The sequence below is a fragment of the Rousettus aegyptiacus genome, unplaced genomic scaffold (genome assembly GCF_014176215.1).
Source record: "Rousettus aegyptiacus isolate mRouAeg1 unplaced genomic scaffold, mRouAeg1.p scaffold_m13_p_2, whole genome shotgun sequence".
In the NCBI taxonomy this organism is placed as follows: Eukaryota; Metazoa; Chordata; class Mammalia; order Chiroptera; family Pteropodidae; genus Rousettus; species Rousettus aegyptiacus.
This window is the reverse complement of record NW_023416295.1, coordinates 29,195,650-29,212,493: the sequence shown is the minus strand read 5'-3', so window position 1 is coordinate 29,212,493 and position 16,844 is coordinate 29,195,650. Positions and strand designations below refer to the sequence as shown.

At 32.8% G+C, this 16,844-nt stretch overlaps 1 protein-coding gene across 1 annotated transcript in view; it reads left to right on the top strand.

Annotated features, from left to right (window-relative positions):
* Positions 1 to 16,844, top strand: part of PLCL1 (phospholipase C like 1 (inactive)) — a 280,128-nt gene that overhangs the window by 202,256 nt on the left and 61,028 nt on the right. The window lies entirely within an intron of this gene.

The following is a 16,844-nucleotide window of genomic DNA, read 5'->3' as shown; positions in this document are numbered from 1 at the left end:
TATCCACCATTATAGTATCATACAAAGTATTTTCACTAACCTAAAAATCTGTGCTCCATCTGTTCATCCCTCCCTCGACCCAGCCCTTGGCAACTGCTGATCTTTTTATTGTCTCCATAGTTTTGCTTTTTTCCAGAAGGTCACATAGTTGATATCATACAGCATATAGCATTTTCAGATTGACTTCTTTCACTTAGTAATATGCAATTAAGGCTCCTCCATGTCTTTTCATGGCTTAATAGCTCATTTCTTTTTAGTGGTTGTATCACAGTTTCTTCTGTTCATCTACTGAAGGACGTCTTGGTTGCTTCCAAGTTTTGGCAATTATGAATAAAGCCGCTATAAACATCTATGTGTGGATATAAGTTTTCAACTCCTTTGGGTAAATATCAAGGAATATGATTGCTGGATACTATTATAAAAATATGTTTTGTAAAAAACAGCCAAACTATCTTCTGAAGTATATGTACTATTTTGCATTCTTACCAGCAATGAATGAGAGTTCCTGCTTGCTCCACATCCCAGGCAGCATTTGGTGTTTGTCAGTGTTTTGGATTTTGACTATTCTGATTGGTGTGTGTAGTCGTATCTCATTGCTGTCTTAATTTACATTTCTCTAATGACATGATGTGGAGCATCTTCTTGTATGCTTGTTCTTCATCTATATATCTTCTTCGGTGAGATGTCTGTTAAGGTTTTTGGCCCACATTTTAATTGGGTTACTTGTTTTGTTATTGTTGAGTTTTAAGAGTTCTTTGTAAATTTTGGATTACAGTCCTTTATCAAATGTGTCTTTTGCAAATATTTTATCCCAGTCTCTAGTTTCTAAGTAGCCTATTTTTATTATATAATAGTAGTAATTATATTAAATTGTGATTATACTGAATATCAAAGGGTTAGGTATTATTATTACCACAAATTTTAAAGAATTTGATTTATTTAGTGGAAAACATGAGTTTATTGATATTGCTACAAATTCATGATAACCAGCAGCTAAGCGGACCCTCAACAATGCCTGACAGTCATTTCTTCAGTAAGTTACTCTCCCACTCTCTCCAAGGATTAATATCATTCTGTATTAGTCAGGATGCCTTTGCTTACAGGTGTCAAATACATTTGATTTATATTCCTCTCCGGCCATTGTCCTGTCTCTCAACTGCCCCCCTCAGCCAAACTTTTGTAAAGTGTCCTCTGCACATCCATTTTTTTAAATCTACTACTTTCTACTCTCTATGTCCATCATTCCACCACTCCAGCGATACTGCTCTTTCTAAGATCACCAATAACACTGATATTGTCAAGTGCAGTGGATACCTTTCTTCATCTTACTAGACCTCTTACTAGCATTCACCACTCCTTCCTGCATTGTTCTCTTCCTTTGGCTGTTTTTTACTCTTCTGGTTCCCTCCTACTGCTTTGGCTTTCATCTTCTATCTCCTTTGTCAGCTTTTCATCTAACCGATCTCAAAATGTACTTTCCAGAAAGTCAGTGCTGAATATGCTCCCCATTTTATGCTGTCTTCTTTCCTTAAGTTATATCATCTAGTCCTATGGTTTCAGATACTGCTAATAACCTCATGGTTCCTAAACCCCAAATTTATATCTTGAACCCAGACGTTTATCCTGAGGTCTAGTCCCTTTTTTGCAACTGGATTCTAAACACCGCCAGAGCCACTTACAGAATTGTTCCTTCTCTAGTCTTCTCTCTGTCTACAAATGGCTCCTCCAGTCTTATAGTTGCTCAAATCAGAGATCTGGGTGTTGTTCGTGATAGTTCCTTTTCCCTCTCTTCATTGCCCCACTCCAGTTCCAATAAGTCCTCAGAGCCACTTCTCTCTTGTTCCCACCCTAGTTTAATATACTTTGATCTCTCTTGTCATCATTATCTAAGAGATCTCTTTCTTAATAGTTTTGTATCCCCAAATCCCATTCTCCAGCAGATCTCTCTCTATATATATATGTATTTTTCTTTTTTTAATGTTAGAACTTTCACCTCTCTGCCTTAAAACCTCCACAGACTAAACTCCAGGTTTTTAAGAAATGATTTTCACAGCTCCAGTGATCTGGCTTCTTTCCGACTCTCCCGCTTCATTTAATTTTTTTTTTTCTTCTTTCACTATGCATTTACTACACTGGCCTGTATTAGCGTATTCAGGATCTTCTATGTTGTTTCTTCTGCATAGAATATTCTCACACTATTTGCTTGGCAATTTGTCTAGCTTAAATGTTAGTTCCTCAGGGGATGTATAGGATTCAATGGCATTGTAAATTATTCCCCTGTACCTAAAAAAACCCTGTATTTTCTTGCAGAGCAATTTTGATAATTTTTAATTACATGTTTGTGTGATTATTCTTAATATATCTTTCTACTACAAGTGGTACTTGTAGTAGGTAGTACTACTACTACACTGCATACCTAGCATAGTGTCTGGCACTAAATTGGGGCTTCCTAACTGTATATTGAAAAATTATATTCCAAAATTATGAGAAATTTTCTATATACCATATCATTTTTTTTTGTGGCCCTTCTTTTTGAGGGGGCATTGTGAGAACAGATAACTAGTATAAATGACAGCCCTTTTATTCAAGATTCAGTGAGAGAAAATAGCTAGAGTTATAAACTTGCATTCCTTACCATGGCAAAGGGGTGAAAAAAAATATGCTGGAAACTAAAAAAGTATAGTAGTAAAATACAGAGGTAGCATGACCATATAGAAAGAAATTCAACTGGAAATAGGAATATCTGAGTTTGATGTTCAACCCTGACACTAATTTATATGTTTTTGGCAATTTATCAAGTTTTCTTGTGTCTTAGACTTTCTCGTCTTTAAAACTTTGTGGAAATCTCATGAGAAAATGAATATGGAAACCCTTTGAAGGGTATAACAACACTTTTCAGAAATGTGAGATGCTCTTAACTCTCCTTATTTTGATTTTTGTTTATGAACAAAAGTAATAAAATAAATTTACTTGGAGACTGTTTTAAAAAATGATAAATTTAGTTGCTCTTATAGATAAGACTAGCTGTCGCTTCCTCTCAATTTATACAAGTTACCATTAAGAAACCACCTAGGGATGATGAGAGTAAGTAAGTGTGGTGAATTCATTATGGATTTCCTTTTTAATTCTTTGCGAGCTTTCCTGATACCAATGCTAATTAAATTTAAATACGTTGAGGTGGCAAGTCTCTTTTTTTAGGAGATTAATTAGAAATTTGTTTCTAAGCTATTTGTAAATTAACTATGGTTTTTCACTGTAAAGTGTTTATTAGAAATGCTGTTTTAGGAAAATGATTATAGACTATAAATGTTTTCATTAAGTTATTTCCCTGTCATTCTGCCGGTTCTGTAGTAATAAATGACTTTAATGTTCCTTTCACTGATAATTTAACTGAGATCTAAGATGTGAAACCTTATTCTGAAATAAGCTTAATTTAATTGCCCCAGCATGGCTTTGAATCCTTGCTGCCCATGATCCTTTTATGATTTAAGTACTGAAGAAGAATCTGTAATGTGAATATTTTTCTTTTATTTCTTCACCGTGGGATTCACACATCCTGGGATAAAATGTCTCATCCTTTTCAGGGAATATTAGTAGGTGTATTAGAAATTTATCCTTTCAGGGGTCGTGCCAGTTTGTTTCATCAACAAATAAGAATTCAAAGCTCTTTAGTAAAACTAATGTCCTTATATGATCCCAAACCCCCCTACACAGTTCAAATCATGTTTTAAATATCTTTGTGCTCAGACAAATCAGTAGCCTAGAGATCAGTATGTGTTAATTTACAGTCCTGTAAAAGGCTGTGATGTTCATCCCATTTTTAAAACTGCTGAGATGATCAAATCTAACTATTTCAAATTTCATAGGGTTTTGTAAACTCTTCTCAGTGCCAAGAAAGCAAGCAACCTGGCAGATTTTTAAAATAGTGAGCCAGCGCTTAAGACTATGCACCAGAATTGACCATTATTTCAACTGAATCTGGCTCAGATATACATGGGATATAAGAGCATTTCTAGTTTTATTATTTCTTACAATTATATTCTCTGATGCAGATTATATTCTTATGAGGCAACCATTCTGGTGGTAATTGAGCAGATTTAGTGTATTATAAGATACCGACAGCCATTAATTTTTTTCTGAATGTAAAAATGACTCAGAAAAATATTTTCTATTTTAAATATCATCCAAGGTTAAACATTGGGTTCATTAGTTGAATTTCATAAGATTCAGAAGTTAAATGTAGAGAGTGAAACATAGTTGGTAGAAGAGTGTTTTATGTGCCAAAGATGGACAGAAATTACATAATGAGTTGGGGTTAGTTGAGTTTAGATAAGGAACCTCTATATAAAAATGGACTCAATAGCTGTAATTAAAGAAATAAAAGAATGTGGATTAGAGAACAATGAAAGACACTTTTTGTACACTATGTTGTATTTTCCAAAGATGTTAGAGTGTTAAGGGGACATAATGCAAATGTAAGTGTGGAAATAGATATCCAGAAATGAAAATAGAGGGAGAGGCCAAATCTATTGGATGGAGAATTTTCAAGGCTACACTTTGTATTTGATAAAAATGGTTGGAATTTTATAATTAAGATGTGTGCAGTGTAAGATTGAAGTTCTTGTAACCAATATGGAATTTTTGCTGAATCCAATTTCTTTGAAACATATTTAAGTCCTAATTTAATATAGCAGATTTGAATCTCATTATCAGTGGAGTGCATTTAATTGAAATCAAATCTATTTAAACAACTATTCAGGAAATCTTTTCTTCCTCTGGGACATTCATCTACTTATATGAGGCAGCAAAAGTTTGATTTAAGAGGAGACATACTATACATTTTGTTTAAATTGATTGTTTAAGTACTCATGAGATTAATTGTACAGATACATTATAAAATTGAATTTTGCTTTGGACATTCTTTTCACCAAGGCTAATTAAAGTCAGTAGTTCTAAAGTGTAAGATTCTAAAATAATTTCTAAATCAAAAGTTTGTCATATTTAAGGGATATTTTGCCATGCTATAATAGCAATGCATTGGTCAGTCCCAAGATAAATAAATATTTAAAGTATTATCTTGAACTAAAATAACATTAGTGTAATTATTTAATAAAAACAAGCCCAAGAATTTTGAAATTTTAAATATTATTATTATGCTTCACGTAATTCTTAAAAAGATAGGTATCATTCCTTTATAAAGTGTATCTTTCTGATAATTAATGAAGTAATTATAGGACTAATGTCATGGAAGTATCTTTAATATGTTTTCTTATAGTGTATGCTAATATAAGTTAATTTTAAATAATTTGAGGAATACAGAGAAAACTCATTTGATAATTCTATTTATTTTCTCTTAGAGATAACCGCTATTACCAATTAGAATATGTCCTTCCAGATTTGTCACATACAAATATTGAGATATCATACTATATGTCTCTTTTACTACTTATTTATAAGGACACATACACAAGTTATCCATTTTAAGATTTATAAATCTATGTCATTCATTATAAGATTACAAAGGCTGCATAGAATTCTATTGTATGAATGTACCATAATTTATTTTGCCAGTCCTTACTTGGGATAGGTGTTTAGTTTATTTCTAATTTTTTTAGTATCATTGACAAAATGACATTGAATAATTGCTTAAATATTTCCTCAAGATAAATTCTCAAAAAATTATATTGCTAGATTAAAGTAGGTGCATAGTTTGCATTTTAAAACATGTTACCACATTGGCTTCCAGAAAAGATGTATCAGTTTATATTTAACATAACATTGTATGAAAATTTTCTTTTCCCCATAACCTCACATTTTTTAACCTTTAATAACCTGATATGCAAAAATAATATTATTTGTGTATATATGTACATATACACACAATTATTTGTGTTTGAACATCGTTTTATAAAATTAAAGGCATTGTATAATTTCTTTTCCAGAAGTAGTTTGCAAAAATGTTTTGCGAATTAAGAAACATATAGCAAATATTTTCCAGTTTAAGTTTTTTTGTTTGTTTTTAATTTGGACATACAGTAGTTTTAAATTTTTATGTGGTCAAATCTATGTCTTTTCCTCTATGGTTTTTCCAGACTCAATATATTTAAAAAGAGATCTTCCTGACCCCCAAACTATACAAATATTTACACATTTTTTTCTAGTACTTTATGTTTTATTTAACTTTTAAGCCATCTAAAATTATTTTTTTAGTCTGGAATGGAATAAGAATCTAGTTATATGCTTTTGTTCAAATGGATAGTAAATTTTTAAATACCAATAATTGAATAATATATTGTTTCCTTTGCTATTTTTAATGCCACTTTCATTTCCAACTTTTGAAACAGTTCCATTTGACTTTTCACTACAATTTTATTGTATTTGTCTACTAATCAATGGAGAATTTGAACTTTGCCTATATTATCTTTCCAGTAAGTAATTTTTATGTTTCATTTATTTAATCTCTCTCTTTTTTTAACTTTAAATGAAATTAAATCCTATGCATAATTTTTATAATATCTGTTATTAATTTGAATGGGATTCCCTTCACTCTTACCCACTCTGCCATTACATTTAGAAGTAGCTTGGTGTATAAGACAGCTATTAATTTTTCCTATATATTTCATTTTGCCACTATCATTTTATTAGTTCTAATAATATTGCAGTTGATCTTTTTGTATTTTCTAGGCAAACAATTATATTCTCTGCAAGTAGTAATGATTTTTCACTTCCTCTTTAATATTTTACACTTAATTTCTTATTTTTATCCTTACATCTTATTGCTTTGGCTTAAATATCCAAAATTATGCTCAACAATGTATAGTAGGGTTTTTGTTTTGTTCCTTTTTAGTTTTAATGGAAATGCTTCTAAATCTTTACCAGTTAATATGATGTTTCCTCTAGGATTCTGAACTAGGATATTATTGTGTTAAGAAAGTTTTCTTTCCTTCTCAGTTTACTGAGATTTCTGTTCGGAGCTGATATCGTATTTTAGCCTTTGGGGAATTTTTAGGTCTGATCTTATTGTGTTCCTCTTTTAACCTACTTATTTATTGAATTACATTGATGGATTGCCTGATGTGGATCCATTAGACCAGCAATTCTTTTATATATATAATGAAATGACTACTAGAATAAGTTTAATTAACATCCATCACTACATATAGTTACAGTTTTTTCCTTGTGATAAGAACTTTTAAGATCAGAGCAACTTTCAAGTTCTAAATAATTTTCTTATTTTTATAAATCACATCTGGTTCTGAAACTCAGCTCCAATAACACCCTAGGATAACAAATGGTAGAACTCACGTCATTTTGAAATATATTGGGTATTTTCTTTTCAGTTTTGAATATGCTGTTTTCAGATTTGGATGATTGGACAATATATGTTTAAATTCCAAAGTTTGTAAAGTCAATGTAAATTATATATTGGTGTCTCATACTTGATGGTAAATATTACCATTAAAAGTTAAAAAGTCACAACGAAGGAGAATCTTTTCTGAGAACTGGCTGTATTTAGCACACAAAGGAAAATGGGAAATTTTCTCAGGAACATTTGTGAAATAAACTTTATTTAATAATGTTCCATTCTGTTGATATTTTAACTTTTCACAGAAAGTAGTTTAAGTGTACAACATTAGTTAGTATGAAAACAGCAAAATTATGCATAGATATGAAGGCTGACCTAATTATCAGTTTGTGGTGGATGCCTGGTCAAGTTACATGCATAAGCCTTAGGCATTGCATTTAATCTCTACAGTAATATGCTGAAAGAGATGCATTAGATAGAGGTATTAAAAGTATATGTTTACATAGTCTACATTAGAGATTTTCTTTTTAAAGGAACCATGACATGCTTGCTTTCTATAAAGAGCATCTCTGATTAATCCTCACCCCAGAAACAACAAAGTTAGTGCTGGCATAAGTTCAGCCAGGATTCCTGGGCCCTGCTGTGCAGGGAGTCCCTTGAGGAAAAACAGACCATATCTCAGTCTCCAGGCCCACTTGGTTTTTGGCACTTCTGCTGAGGGTTGAACAGGCTACTGATGAATTTTAAATGTCATGTTTTCGAGTGTGAGGTGGACATCTGTCTTAGAGGAACAAGATTGATAGCAGCATATCATTCCTTAGAGGCCATGGAATAATTGTCAGATGACCTTTATTGGTGTCTACCTCATTTTCTTTATACTGTTGCTACTAAGGCATCATACTGTAGCATTTTCTCCTGGGACTTATAGTAAACAAAACTGTGCACTGCATGCAGCAGTAGGGTGCATTGAAAAAGGTCATGTTTTTGACTGGAATAATGGGACTGTTAATGTTCCTTATAACTGAATACAAAGTGGATTGTGAAAGTCACAAGAGGAAACTGGTAAGATTTAAGTGAGAAATGAGGCCTTTCCCATGAAAGCAGTTGACATTATAAAGGAGCATCTTTTTTGCTCCTTTATTGGACATGAGGAGAAATAAAAGTAGAGAATAGAAAGCTCATTAGTCAGTGAAGTCTCACAATAAACAATTGCAGGGTTTATGCCTTAATGTTGCAGGGAAAACAGAAATGGCAAATATCAACAGAACAATATAATGAATTGCATCTCTGGAGATATAGGCTTCCAAAGCTATTATCTACCTGGTTTCCTCTGTGTTCAGGTCTCCTCACATATAGGGACTTAATTTCCTCATTAAAAAGAAAACAAATTCCAAACAGGTAAAACGGACTTTGATTCTACCTGTGAGCATTAGTTTGCAAGGAAGAGTCAGTGGTTTTCATTAAGTTTTAATAATTTTGTCTCTTGAATGATGCAAAGATGAAGGAATATAGAAAAAGTTTCAAAGAGGGATAGTTCTTCATTTTTACTCGACTGTTGTTGAATAAACATATATAAGTAGGTTTGTTTAAGATGTCAGATAACATTTTAAATTCATAAATCAGGATACAGTGTTCTTTAAATTGTGACTCATAAAAGATATTTTGGTGTCCTTATTTTTACCATTTCTTTTAGTCAACTTTTTTTTACTGAGATATAATTAACATACAACATTATATTAGTTTCAAGTACACAATAAAATGGTTCAATATTTGTATATACTGTGAAATGATCACCACAATGTCTAATTAACATCTGTCACCATACATAGTTATATAACTTTTTTTCTTGCGATGACATTTACTCTCTTAGAAACTTTCAAATATACAGTACCATGTCGCAATGCTGTATATTACATCTTCTTATTTATTTATTTTATAACTGGAATCTTCCCAGTTTTTGTTAAAAATTTCAAATGAAAGCCTCTTTAGCCTGTGACAAACATTATGGTCTAGAGGAGACTAAAGAAACTTCTTGTCTCAAAAATGAAAGTGATAGAAAGTGACATCTTAATCCCGATTTTGCCATTATAGTTATTTTAGGAGGCTTTAGAGAATTAGTAAGCTATCGAAAACCCTGTACCATTGCTGGTCAAAAATATACTTTCCAGTCTGATTATTAGCAGTTTCTATGTGAGCATGACAATAGGACCTTGGTGTGACTAAATCCATGGGTGTCATCTTCTGGGTTCCTGTGACAAACTCTTCTTCTAGGAATAATGGAGTCTGAAGTAAAGCTTTTTAATTTCAGATTTTTTTTCCCCTGTGACCTAAAATTATAGTAAGCCACCATGTAGAATTTGTATTTGTTTTCTTTAAATGGCAATACATTTAAAATTATTCCTCCTCAGACCACTGTTATAGATTTTGGACATTTCAATGCTTAGGTGGTTTTTTGTCTGGCTTTTTAAAGTATCTCAGTAAAAGCCTCAGTCTTAAAGATATAATTTAACTATACATAATTGCTATAGTACTTTTTTTTTTTTAATATTGCCTCATCATCGCTTGTGCTCCTTTGTCATCTTGGTTATCAAGCATCCTTAATGTTATTTAATACTATTTTTATTGATATAGACACATTTATTATGTACTTTGCTCTAATCATTAAATTTGATGAATTTTGTCATTATTCTGTTTACTGATTTCATCAGTTGTAAAACCGATTCATTAAAAGAGTAATGGAGAGAAAGCATTGACTCCAGGCAACATTCATGTTGAGATTAATGATTTTTTAAAGAACAAATCGTTAGGATGGTTGGCACCTCGCACATAGTGTGTGCTCAGTCAGTCTGCATAAGTGAATGCTGTATTTTGAAATACATGGGGCATGCATAATAAGAGTTATACTTAAAGAAAAACCCTACCAGGCAACAAGAAGAGCTTGAGATAATCACTTTTATTTAAAGTGTCGTTTCTTAATGAGTCCAAAAGAGTGAATGACTCTAGTAAGATATGGCATGATGGAACCTTTCTCTGTTCAACAAAACAAATCAATAGTACTAGGAAACCACCTCGTTAGAAACATTCTATCCCCATGTTTGCCTGTAGAACATAAATTATTTTGCTTTCAAGTGAGGAGAGTCAATTAAGAGATGTCATTTAAGAGAATGTTTAGCGGGTTACTGACTTCCTATAATTCAGTTAGTTTTCCTGTACCTGCTGCAGTGTACATATTGGAGTAGGTTTCTAAAGGAGATAATTTTAGTACATATTGTTAAATGGACCACCTTTTATAAATGAAATGTAACATTTAATAGAGACATAAAACTTAATTTGGCAAGAGATATATGCTACACTTAGCATTGCCTTTAATTATTTCAGATGAATTATAAGATGGTGTAAAGAATGAATGCTTTTTTTTATGGATAATAAAATACCTATTCATCTTCTCACCAACTAGGCTTAGGGAGTCTCCAAGGAGAGTCAGGGGTTCACAGGACTTGGGCCAGGTTTCAACCACCTCTCAGCAGGACCTCCACCCCCACCATACCACACAGTGACAATAAGGGAGTCACATGGTATTAATCATAACGTGTTTGTGACTTTGCATTAAGTAATTTTTGTTTACTGTGAGAAAATAACTTTGGACATTTTGATGTGGAATGAGTGGTACAATTCTACAATTACAATCTTCCCTTACCTGAAACTTGAAAGCAACAGATATAGTGAAGATACCACCTCCTCCACCTTGAGTTTTGAATGAAGAGTCAGATTTTGTATGTGTGGTGGGTTTTCTGTAGACTGCCTAACTGCAAGATATGGATGTGGATTTGGGCATAAACCCACTGGATAGGGAAAATGTATACATTAGAACTCAGTCCCATTTTTTGAGCTATCACAAATCCATTTCAATTAAGCCAGCATTTTTGAGAAGAATCTTTTCCTTGATTATCACTCTCTGTCTCTGCCTATTGTTTTAATCTCATTTGGGACCACTCTACCCCTCTCTTATTATACTGTAGCCATCCTGGCTTTCTCCACCCCCCGGCCCCCCGCCCCACTAAAGTACCTTTGTACCTGCTTTTCTTTTTTCCTGGAACCCTTTGATCTCAACTCTTTTCTGGTTGCAGTTTGGCTCTCTCACCCCTCTCACTATCTTCACCATCTTGAAGGGAACATAAGACATTCTCTCCTCAAAGTTATCAATAACATTTTTTTAAAATTATTTTTTAATTTTTCAATTACAGTTGACATACTACAACATTATATTAGTTTCGAGTGTACAACACAGTGATTATCTATTTAACTTGCAAAGTGATCCACCTGATAAGTCTAGTATCTACTTGATATCATACATAGTTATTACAATATTATTGACTATCTTCCTCTGTTGTATCTTACATTTCTGTACTGGTAACATCTTAATAGCTGAATCCAATAAACCATTTTAACATCTATTTTCCAGCATTCACTTCTTCAAGTCTATTCTTTGGCTTCTGTGAGAGCTCATGCTCCTGGTTTTCTTAAAACTCAGCCTTTGTATTAAGGTCTCCTCCTCCCCCCAGCCCCTTTACCTCGATGGCCTAAACTCATCTAAAATCCACCATGGTCCAAGTTATTTCTGCTTCAACTTCACTTCTCCTGATATTCCGTATCTCAGTTACTAACAATTCCATTCACCTCTCATTCAAACCAAAAACCTAGGAATCATCCTAGACCTAGTCAAGAACTTCTGATTTTACCTCCTATTTTTTAATACTTACCACTTCTCTCTATCCCTTTTATTAGTAATCTACCTTAGGCCATCACCATTTCTTTCCTTTAATGCTACAGTAGTCACTTACTGCCCCATCCTCAGTTTTTGTCCATATTACATTCTTCTAGAAGGTGCATGTCCAGAGTAATCAGACCTTATTGGTTTCCTCAAAACTCTACAATGTACTAGTACCTAGCATGCATTAAGTATCTATTATTGTTTGTGGAATGAATGAATGAATGAAGAATAGAGATCAGAGACCTATTGATATGCAAGGTTGGGGCTTATTTGGATTCTAGACTATGTTTTCTATATCCTTTGAAGATTTTATGAATCAAAACTAAACATTTTGTTTCTGAGTTTTGCTTGGAAGTTCATAAAACCAGAGTGAATATCATAGCATTCATTCATAGTATAGTGTTATAGTTTATAGATTGTCTATAAGAACAGATATACTTCTTATGGTGAAAGTAAGGTTTAGGTACCTATTTTTATTTGTCTTTTAGTTATAATCTATTAAATTTTTATCTGAAGACTTTTTTTTTTAAAGAACTCTTTAGGAATAAGTCTCTCTCCCCCGCTCCCCACCCTTACACTAAGAGAGAAAAGAGAATGTCACTTTGAAAAATCTTAATTTATGTAGCTGGATTTCTGCACCATGAAACAGAGACTCCTTCTAATCACAGTTTGACAATGGGTGTTTTGATTGCTATTCTTTAGGGTTTTGTAAAATTATTCTGTTTTAACAAAAAATCATTTTATAACAGTTCGCTTAAAAACAACTTGCCAAAAAATGAAAAGACTACGTGACAATATAATTAGATATGTAAACATGCTCATCATTTCAGAGGTAGGGAAATGAAGGTGTGATATTTTCTTTCTCTTAAAGTTTTGTGCAGTGTTTCAGTATACTCTTTCGTGTGTGTATGTGTGGTAAAATATACATAACATAATGTTTTTCATTTTAACCATTTTAAGTGTACATTTTTGTGATGTTAGCTACGTTCACAGTTTCAGAGTACTTCAGTATATTTTTTTCTGAAATTGTTATGTGAAATAATTCAGCAGTTTCATGACTGAGACCCAAAGCTGTGCTTGCTTGCATTGAATAGCAGCAGAAATTTTCTGGGGTTTATCAGTGTGCTGTGAAAAAAAAAATTATTTTGTTAGTTGAGTTTTTATTGAGGAACTTGCAACATATTCAACTATATAGGGCTTAAAAAGATCAAAGCCAATGGGAACTTATGAAAATAATTTTATTATTATGGCTTCTTTGAACATTTTCCCCCCTAATTTTAGCTCAATGAAACATGTTTACTGTTGCATAGGAATCTCATTTAACCATGATTGGTATCCTATTCCCAACAGTGGAGAAGCAACAATGTTGTAGAAAATAACAAAAAATTAAAAAAATTAAAAAACACATATTTGAACATTTTCCCTTAATATTTTGAAATTATTTCTAAGATTAGAAATCAACTCTTACATCATGAGATTAAATAGAAATTATGTTTATGATATATTAGAAACAGTGCTACTGATAGACAAATCAATGTCTTACATTGTTTTAATACAAGCAAAACTTTTGTTTACTGCTTTGTTTATGAGATTCTTTTTGATTCTGATGATTTAATATTTATATGAAGTATTGATTAATTTAAGAAGACAGTTGGTACAAAATGTAAAGTATTATCTGGAGGTGTTCAGAGACCACATAAACACAAACTATTTTATTTGTTTTATTATTTAATCTGTTTAAATGTGATCTTTTCTCTTGAAATGATAATTCAGAAACCTAAACATAGAATATTAGGAAATAGAAGGATTGAACTAATTGCCTGTCTAATTCTTAAATCCTACTAGAATATGTGGCTAACCTTTAATTTAGGGGTCAGAGGCATCACAAGATGCTGTTAATCTTAATAAATTTAAACTTTTTTTATATATATAAGTGGCTCTAAGAGAAATTTTAGGAGGAGTTGAGTCTTCAGTCTTTTCCCTTCATTCTAGAGTGAGAAAGTTTAGCTTTGAGATGAACAGAAAGTCCTCATACTTTATAAAAATATCCTGGATAGACCTAATGGTCATTGGAGTCAATTCAATCATCTAATGAGCTGACAGGGGCACATCTGAACTGATAACAAACCTGGTTTCTCTTGGAAAGTGGGAAAATACCTGTCTTCTCAATACGTAGATAACTACAATGGATTTGCGCTTGTTTCATCATCAAATTTTTTTTGTATTTATCAACAAGGAAGGTCTATAACCAACACATCAACTTTTTTCAGCTGGGGATATTTTCTGTCTATTTATCTGAATAGTACTCCTTCCCCACCACCAATCTCCCTCTTCTTGAGGAAAATAAAGATTCGAAGGTGTAGGTCTTGGCAAAAGGCCATGGTGGTGAAGAAGCTCAGTAGGGGACTTGGAGTCATCCATCTTTCTTGCGCTGACAGTTTACATCTCCTCCCAACCCCACTGCCAACTTTGTAGAGCGAATGCATAGTATGACCATTGAAAGAACAGATCTAGAGAGTCCTGAAATATTTTTGGCATACTTTGAATATTAGTAATCTTGGCTTTAGTCAAGAGCAGACAATCTAATTATTTGTTCATATGTGCTGTGATCGTTTTTTTGCTCATTTGGGGGCTTTGCAATAACTTTGGATTTTGTCCTTTGTGAGATGACAAACTATGATCATATCTGACCCGCTGGTTCCAAGTTTTAAGGCATTTTGGAATAAGTTGTATAATCATAAAGGAATTTCAGGTCAAAGCAAGAAATATGCATCATGAGCAGGTGGATACTTTTGGAGGCTAGATATAAAACATTTATCTCTTGAAGGCTAAACTTGGTAGGAGAGAAAGCCTTGATGTAAAGAGATGTTACTACAAAGAAGGGAGACTTGTAGGAGAAATCTCTGGCAGCAGTAGTTTTGTTCTCATAAACAAACAATAGCTCAAGTCAAGAGTGGAATATAAGAATGTGAAGGTTGGTATAATAACGCATAATAACGCATAGGGTGCAGGAACTACATACATGCACTTAGAGGAATACTAATTTCCCATTTAAAGTTTGTTAGGAACTATTAAAAGTTTTATAACTCTGTTGACAATAATCTTATTTGGAACATGATCTGCTTATATAAAAATAATTTTTAATGTGAAGGCTCTCATTAGCTCAAATGACTAGTCAAATGGTAGCTTTAAAAGCTGAGTCACAGTCTAATTTACCATCACAATTCAGTTTCCCTTTTTATTTTACTTGCTAGATTAATCCCATCTCAGCAGTGCCATTAGGTGCCTTCCTTGATGGTGCGGAAAAATAAACACAAACATCTGATATTTCTGAACGTTTGGGTTGTGATGAATTTAAATGTGTTCTAACTGCATCTGTGTATAAACAGCTAAAGATTTATAGTTGTTTTTAACTTAAGGATGAAGAAATTGACCACTATGCTCTAATTAAAATCAACAACTCTCTGGAAAAGCAGGAACTAAATTTTTAAATGCCAAAGCACCAAGAGGTAGTATTCTGTAACCTAACTTGGGTAATTTATATCATTGTCGCTTGAAAATAGGTATATATTTGAGTTAATGAATCATCCCACCACCATTCCATAACTAAAGCAAAATTTGTTTCCTTTTCATAGGCAAGGCTTTAGTCAATTGATTAATAAATCTTCCTGGCTTGTCCTGAATCATAGGATAGAAAGTCTCTTACAGGCAAGACCACAATTAAATAAGGCCTTACAGAAGAGATTCTACCAGTTTTAAAAGGATGCCGGTGAAGGAGACAGACCAGACTACTTTTGGCTATACTTTTCAGTGTTTAAAATAGTAACATCATGTGGCTATAATGACTAAACATGTGAGGAAATGTTTCTCTTCCTTCAAAAAGAATAACCTTGCAAGCACTTATAATTTACAAAGAATTTATATGTATCTTCTCTTTTGAGTCTTACAATAATACTCTATTATATAGAGGGTTATTAATTCCTATGTAAATGCAGGAATTAAGATTCAGAGAGGCTGACTTACTCAAGGTCTAGTGAGTGGAATATTCACAACTTGACACTAGTTATTTTTACTCTTAAGGACAATGCCTTTCTTACTCTACACTTTGCTGCCTCTTCGATATGCTTATAAAATTGGGTGCTGCACTTAAGCATTAAGGTGCTTTTGAGAAATCTGTTCTTGGGAGAATTATCTGAATTGATGCTGTGGTTGGGAACATCATTAACTTGAGTCTATAGTCTGAGCAGAGGAAAGTAAAAAGAAATAAACTATTTTAAGTGGCATTGGTCAGATGTTCAGTGTAATGAATTGGGAGTGATAGACACAATGGATAGTCCAGGGCTAAGATGAAATCCATCATCTTATGAATGTTCAGAGGACTGGACCTATAATTTAGAAAAGATAATAGGTGAAAAAGCCTAGGTATGTCCAAGAAGGAAGTGGCCATAAGAAATAATTAATTTCCCTAAGATACACTAATGTGAATGAATGGAATTTTATACCACATTGGTACTGTTGTTTAGGGAAGGGTAAAATGGGCTGAAGAGACCAGGATTCTGAGACTAAGATCCAAGGACGCGTACAGACCTGGGTAAAAGGCAAGGTGCAGGTGTTCCCTGTGAAATCCTGTGGCAAGTCTTTGAAATTTAATTTACATTGGAAGTACCTTAAAAATTAGAAGACCTAATTATATTTATGTTTGGTTCTAAGCTGTGGCTACTAAGAACATTATATTGAGATGCAGGTGTGAATTATGATAATGTTCAT